The sequence below is a fragment of the Hemicordylus capensis genome, unplaced genomic scaffold (genome assembly GCF_027244095.1).
Source record: "Hemicordylus capensis ecotype Gifberg unplaced genomic scaffold, rHemCap1.1.pri scaffold_43, whole genome shotgun sequence".
NCBI classification, from domain to species: domain Eukaryota; kingdom Metazoa; phylum Chordata; class Lepidosauria; order Squamata; family Cordylidae; genus Hemicordylus; species Hemicordylus capensis.
The window spans coordinates 1-7,500 of NW_026513652.1; positions in this window are offsets into that span (position 1 = coordinate 1).

A 7,500-nucleotide genomic window follows, 5' to 3' on the forward strand; every position below is an offset into this window, starting at 1 on the left:
CCCCGGTCTACCCGCATAGGCCTGAATGGCGGGTAGACCTGGCCTCCGCCCCCCGGAGGCCCGGTCTACCCGCATAGGCCTGAATGGCGGGTAGACCTGGCCTCCGCCCCCCGGAGGCCCGGTCTACCCGCATAGGCCTGAATGGCGGGTAGACCTGGCCTCCGCCCCCCGGAGGCCCGGTCTACCCGCATAGGCCTGCATGGGGGTAGACCTGGCCTCCGCCCGCCGGGTAGACCTGGCCTCCGGGCCTCCGTCCGGCCGGGGCTGGAGACGCCGCCGCTTCCCCCCGGGAAGAACACTCCCTCCGGGGCTTAATTTTCCACAGTGGGTGGGGGGGGCGTCCCCGGGGCTTAAGGATCCGCTTCCCCTGGCCGGGGCTCCCACCTCCCTTCCCGGGCTTAAGGCCCCGCCGGCAGGCAGGCTGGGGAAGGGACCGAGTGGGGAGCGGAGGCCCGGTCTACCCGCCATAGAGGCCTATGGGGGTAGACCTGGCCTCCGCCCGCCGGAGGCCCGGTCTACCCGCATAGGCCTGAATGGCGGGTAGACCTGGCCTCCGCCCGCCGGAGGCCCGGTCTACCCGCATAGGCCTGAATGGCGGGTAGACCTGGCCTCCGCTCGCCGGGTAGACCTGGCCTCCGGGCCTCCAGCCGGCCCGGCCTGGAGACCCCGCCGCTTCCCCCCCGGGAAGAACACTCCCTCCGGGGCTTAATTTTCCACAGTGGGAGGGGGGGCGTCCCCGGGGCTTAAGGATCCGCTTCCCCTGGCCGGGGCTCCCACCTCCCTTCCCGGGCTTAAGGCCCCGCCGGCAGGCAGGCAGGCAGGCTGGGGAAGGGACCGAGTGGGGAGCGGAGGCCCGGTCTACCCGCCATAGAGGCCTATGGGGGTAGACCTGGCCTCCGCCCGCCGGAGGCCCGGTCTACCCGCATAGGCCTGAATGGCGGGTAGACCTGGCCTCCGCCCGCCGGAGGCCCGGTCTACCCGCATAGGCCTGAATGGCGGGTAGACCTGGCCTCCGCCCGCCGGAGGCCCGGTCTACCCGCATAGGCCTGAATGGCGGGTAGACCTGGCCTCCGGGCCTCCGGCCTGCCCGGCCTGGAGACCCCGCCGCTTCCCCCCGGGAAGAACACTCCCTCCGGGGCTTAATTTTCCACAGTGGGGGGGGGCGTCCCCGGGGCTTAAGGATCCGCTTCCCCTGGCCGGGGCTCCCACCTCCCTTCCCGGGCTTAAGGCCCCGCCGGCAGGCAGGCAGGCAGGCTGGGGAAGGGACCGAGTGGGGAGCGGAGGCCCGGTCTACCCGCCATAGAGGCCTATGGGGGTAGACCTGGCCTCCGCCCGCCGGAGGCCCGGTCTACCCGCATAGGCCTGAATGGCGGGTAGACCTGGCCTCCGCCCCCCGGAGGCCCGGTCTACCCGCATAGGCCTGAATGGCGGGTAGACCTGGCCTCCGCCCCCCGGAGGCCCGGTCTACCCGCATAGGCCTGCATGGGGGTAGACCTGGCCTCCGCCCGCCGGGTAGACCTGGCCTCCGGGCCTCCGTCCGGCCGGGGCTGGAGACGCCGCCGCTTCCCCCCGGGAAGAACACTCCCTCCGGGGCTTAATTTTCCACAGTGGGTGGGGGGGGGCGTCCCCGGGGCTTAAGGATCCGCTTCCCCTGGCCGGGGCTCCCACCTCCCTTCCCGGGCTTAAGGCCCCGCCGGCAGGCAGGCAGGCAGGCTGGGGAAGGGACCGAGTGGGGAGCGGAGGCCCGGTCTACCCGCCATAGAGGCCTATGGGGGTAGACCTGGCCTCCGCCCGCCGGAGGCCCGGTCTACCCGCATAGGCCTGAATGGCGGGTAGACCTGGCCTCCGCCCGCCGGAGGCCCGGTCTACCCGCATAGGCCTGAATGGCGGGTAGACCTGGCCTCCGCCCGCCGGAGGCCCGGTCTACCCGCATAGGCCTGAATGGCGGGTAGACCTGGCCTCCGGGCCTCCGGCCTGCCCGGCCTGGAGACCCCCGCCGCTTCCCCCCGGGAAGAACACTCCCTCCGGGGCTTAATTTTCCACAGTGGGGGGGGGCGTCCCCGGGGCTTAAGGATCCGCTTCCCCTGGCCGGGGCTCCCACCTCCCTTCCCGGGCTTAAGGCCCCGCCGGCAGGCAGGCAGGCAGGCAGGGGAAGGGACCGAGTCGGGAGCGGAGGCCCGGTCTACCCGCCATAGAGGCCTATGGGGGTAGACCAGGCCTCCGCCCGCCGGAGGCCCGGTCTACCCGCATAGGCCTGAATGGCGGGTAGACCTGGCCTCCGCCCGCCGGAGGCCCGGTCTACCCGCATAGGCCTGAATGGCGGGTAGACCTGGCCTCCGCCCGCCGGAGGCCCGGTCTACCCGCATAGGCCTGAATGGCGGGTAGACCTGGCCTCCGCCCCCCGGAGGCCCGGTCTACCCGCATAGGCCTGAATGGCGGGTAGACCTGGCCTCCGCCCCCCGGAGGCCCGGTCTACCCGCATAGGCCTGCATGGGGGTAGACCTGGCCTCCGCCCGCCGGGTAGACCTGGCCTCCGGGCCTCCGTCCGGCCGGGGCTGGAGACGCCGCCGCTTCCCCCCGGGAAGAACACTCCCTCCGGGGCTTAATTTTCCACAGTGGGTGGGGGGGGGCGTCCCCGGGGCTTAAGGATCCGCTTCCCCTGGCCGGGGCTCCCACCTCCCTTCCCGGGCTTAAGGCCCCGCCGGCAGGCAGGCTGGGGAAGGGACCGAGTGGGGAGCGGAGGCCCGGTCTACCCGCCATAGAGGCCTATGGGGGTAGACCTGGCCTCCGCCCGCCGGAGGCCCGGTCTACCCGCATAGGCCTGAATGGCGGGTAGACCTGGCCTCCGCCCGCCGGAGGCCCGGTCTACCCGCATAGGCCTGAATGGCGGGTAGACCTGGCCTCCGCTCGCCGGGTAGACCTGGCCTCCGGGCCTCCAGCCGGCCCGGCCTGGAGACCCCGCCGCTTCCCCCCGGGAAGAACACTCCCTCCGGGGCTTAATTTTCCACAGTGGGAGGGGGGGCGTCCCCGGGGCTTAAGGATCCGCTTCCCCTGGCCGGGGCTCCCACCTCCCTTCCCGGGCTTAAGGCCCCGCCGGCAGGCAGGCAGGCAGGCTGGGGAAGGGACCGAGTGGGGAGCGGAGGCCCGGTCTACCCGCCATAGAGGCCTATGGGGGTAGACCTGGCCTCCGCCCGCCGGAGGCCCGGTCTACCCGCATAGGCCTGAATGGCGGGTAGACCTGGCCTCCGCCCGCCGGAGGCCCGGTCTACCCGCATAGGCCTGAATGGCGGGTAGACCTGGCCTCCGCCCGCCGGAGGCCCGGTCTACCCGCATAGGCCTGAATGGCGGGTAGACCTGGCCTCCGGGCCTCCGGCCTGCCCGGCCTGGAGACCCCGCCGCTTCCCCCCGGGAAGAACACTCCCTCCGGGGCTTAATTTTCCACAGTGGGGGGGGGGCGTCCCCGGGGCTTAAGGATCCGCTTCCCCTGGCCGGGGCTCCCACCTCCCTTCCCGGGCTTAAGGCCCCGCCGGCAGGCAGGCAGGCAGGCAGGGGAAGGGACCGAGTCGGGAGCGGAGGCCCGGTCTACCCGCCATAGAGGCCTATGGGGGTAGACCAGGCCTCCGCCCGCCGGAGGCCCGGTCTACCCGCATAGGCCTGAATGGCGGGTAGACCTGGCCTCCGCCCGCCGGAGGCCCGGTCTACCCGCATAGGCCTGAATGGCGGGTAGACCTGGCCTCCGCCCGCCGGAGGCCCGGTCTACCCGCATAGGCCTGAATGGCGGGTAGACCTGGCCTCCGCCCCCCGGAGGCCCGGTCTACCCGCATAGGCCTGAATGGCGGGTAGACCTGGCCTCCGCCCCCCGGAGGCCCGGTCTACCCGCATAGGCCTGCATGGGGGTAGACCTGGCCTCCGCCCGCCGGGTAGACCTGGCCTCCGGGCCTCCGTCCGGCCGGGGCTGGAGACGCCGCCGCTTCCCCCCGGGAAGAACACTCCCTCCGGGGCTTAATTTTCCACAGTGGGTGGGGGGGGGCGTCCCCGGGGCTTAAGGATCCGCTTCCCCTGGCCGGGGCTCCCACCTCCCTTCCCGGGCTTAAGGCCCCGCCGGCAGGCAGGCTGGGGAAGGGACCGAGTGGGGAGCGGAGGCCCGGTCTACCCGCCATAGAGGCCTATGGGGGTAGACCTGGCCTCCGCCCGCCGGAGGCCCGGTCTACCCGCATAGGCCTGAATGGCGGGTAGACCTGGCCTCCGCCCGCCGGAGGCCCGGTCTACCCGCATAGGCCTGAATGGCGGGTAGACCTGGCCTCCGCTCGCCGGGTAGACCTGGCCTCCGGGCCTCCAGCCGGCCCGGCCTGGAGACCCCGCCGCTTCCCCCCGGGAAGAACACTCCCTCCGGGGCTTAATTTTCCACAGTGGGAGGGGGGGGCGTCCCCGGGGCTTAAGGATCCGCTTCCCCTGGCCGGGGCTCCCACCTCCCTTCCCGGGCTTAAGGCCCCGCCGGCAGGCAGGCAGGCAGGCTGGGGAAGGGACCGAGTGGGGAGCGGAGGCCCGGTCTACCCGCCATAGAGGCCTATGGGGGTAGACCTGGCCTCCGCCCGCCGGAGGCCCGGTCTACCCGCATAGGCCTGAATGGCGGGTAGACCTGGCCTCCGCCCGCCGGAGGCCCGGTCTACCCGCATAGGCCTGAATGGCGGGTAGACCTGGCCTCCGCCCGCCGGAGGCCCGGTCTACCCGCATAGGCCTGAATGGCGGGTAGACCTGGCCTCCGGGCCTCCGGCCTGCCCGGCCTGGAGACCCCGCCGCTTCCCCCCGGGAAGAACACTCCCTCCGGGGCTTAATTTTCCACAGTGGGGGGGGGCGTCCCCGGGGCTTAAGGATCCGCTTCCCCTGGCCGGGGCTCCCACCTCCCTTCCCGGGCTTAAGGCCCCGCCGGCAGGCAGGCAGGCAGGCTGGGGAAGGGACCGAGTCGGGAGCGGAGGCCCGGTCTACCCGCCATAGAGGCCTATGGGGGTAGACCAGGCCTCCGCCCGCCGGAGGCCCGGTCTACCCGCATAGGCCTGAATGGCGGGTAGACCTGGCCTCCGCCCGCCGGAGGCCCGGTCTACCCGCATAGGCCTGAATGGCGGGTAGACCTGGCCTCCGCCCGCCGGAGGCCCGGTCTACCCGCATAGGCCTGAATGGCGGGTAGACCTGGCCTCCGCCCCCCGGAGGCCCGGTCTACCCGCATAGGCCTGAATGGCGGGTAGACCTGGCCTCCGCCCCCCGGAGGCCCGGTCTACCCGCATAGGCCTGCATGGGGGTAGACCTGGCCTCCGCCCGCCGGGTAGACCTGGCCTCCGGGCCTCCGTCCGGCCGGGGCTGGAGACGCCGCCGCTTCCCCCCGGGAAGAACACTCCCTCCGGGGCTTAATTTTCCACAGTGGGTGGGGGGGGCGTCCCCGGGGCTTAAGGATCCGCTTCCCCTGGCCGGGGCTCCCACCTCCCTTCCCGGGCTTAAGGCCCCGCCGGCAGGCAGGCTGGGGAAGGGACCGAGTGGGGAGCGGAGGCCCGGTCTACCCGCCATAGAGGCCTATGGGGGTAGACCTGGCCTCCGCCCGCCGGAGGCCCGGTCTACCCGCATAGGCCTGAATGGCGGGTAGACCTGGCCTCCGCCCGCCGGAGGCCCGGTCTACCCGCATAGGCCTGAATGGCGGGTAGACCTGGCCTCCGCTCGCCGGAGGCCCGGTCTACCCGCATAGGCCTGAATGGCGGGTAGACCTGGCCTCCGCCCGCCGGAGGCCCGGTCTACCCGCATAGGCCTGAATGGCGGGTAGACCTGGCCTCCGCCCCCCGGAGGCCCGGTCTACCCGCATAGGCCTGAATGGCGGGTAGACCTGGCCTCCGCCCCCCGGAGGCCCGGTCTACCCGCATAGGCCTGAATGGCGGGTAGACCTGGCCTCCGCCCCCCGGAGGTCCGGTCTACCCGCCTAGGCCTGAATGGCGGGTAGACCTGGCCTCCGCCCGCCGGGTAGACCTGGCCTCCGGGCCTCCGTCCGGCCGGGGCTGGAGACGCCGCCGCTTCCCCCCGGGAAGAACACTCCCTCCGGGGCTTAATTTTCCACAGTGGGAGGGGGGGCGTCCCCGGGGCTTAAGGATCCGCTTCCCCTGGCCGGGGCTCCCACCTCCCTTCCCGGGCTTAAGGCCCCGCCGGCAGGCAGGCAGGCAGGCTGGGGAAGGGACCGAGTGGGGAGCGGAGGCCCGGTCTACCCGCCATAGAGGCCTATGGGGGTAGACCTGGCCTCCGCCCGCCGGAGGCCCGGTCTACCCGCATAGGCCTGAATGGTGGGTAGACCTGGCCTCCGCCCGCCGGAGGCCCGGTCTACCCGCATAGGCCTGAATGGCGGGTAGACCGGGCCTCCGCCCGCCGGGTAGACCTGGCCTCCGCCCGCCGGGTAGACCTGGCCTCCGGGCCTCCGGCCGGCCGGGCCTGGAGACGCCGCCGCTTCCCCCCCGGGAGGACACCCGCCCCCGGGCTTAATTTTCCAGTCGGGGGGGGGGGGGTGTTGGCGCACCCCGGGGCTTAAGGCTCCCCTTCCCCGAGCCGAGCCACCCCCCCCCTTCCCGGGCTTAATGCACGGCTCACCCCGTGGAGGTAGGCCTCTGGTGGAGGGAAGCGGGCAGGCGGGCAGGCCAGGGGCTGACGAAAGCTCCACCAACCTCTTCCTGCTGCTGCTGCTACTGCCAGCCTGCCTGGCTGAACTGTTTCCAGCCAGGGTGACATCACAGTAGGGCAGGCAGGGCACCTGGCTGCTGCTGCTGCTGCCAGCCTGCCTACCTGGCTGAACTGTTTCCAGCCAGGGTGACATCACAGTAGGGCAGGCAGGACCCATGGCTGCTGCTGCCAGAAGCCAGCCCTGCCTGCCTGGCTGAACTGTTTCCAGCCAGGGTGACATCACAGTAGGGCAGGCAGGACCATTGGCTGCTGCTGCTGGAAGCAGTGGTGCCTGCCTGCCTGCCCGCCTGAACTGTTTCCACCCAGGGCGATCTCACACGACAGCAGGCCGGGCAGAGTCCGGAACGGCGGCCCGGTCTACCCGCCCTAGCCGGCAAGGGAGGTAGACCTGGCCTCCGCCCCTCGGAGGCCCGGTCTACCCGCCCCAGAAGGCTAGGGAGGTAGACCGGGCCTCCGGAGGCCACCGGCTGCTATGGAGGTAGACCGGGCCTCCGGCCGTCGGAGGCCCGGTCTACCCGCCCCGGAAGGCTAGGGAGGTAGACCGGGCCTCCGGAGGCCACCGGCTGCTATGGAGGTAGACCGGGCCTCCGGCCGTCGGAGGCCCGGTCTACCCGCCCCAGAAGGCTAGGGAGGGAGACCGGGCCTCCGGAGGCCACCGGCTGCTATGGAGGTAGACCGGGCCTCCGGCCGTCGGAGGCCCGGTCTACCCGCCCCGGAAGCCCCGCGGAGGTAGACCGGGCCTCCGGAGGCCACCGGCTGCTATGGAGGTAGACCGGGCCTCCGGCCGTCGGA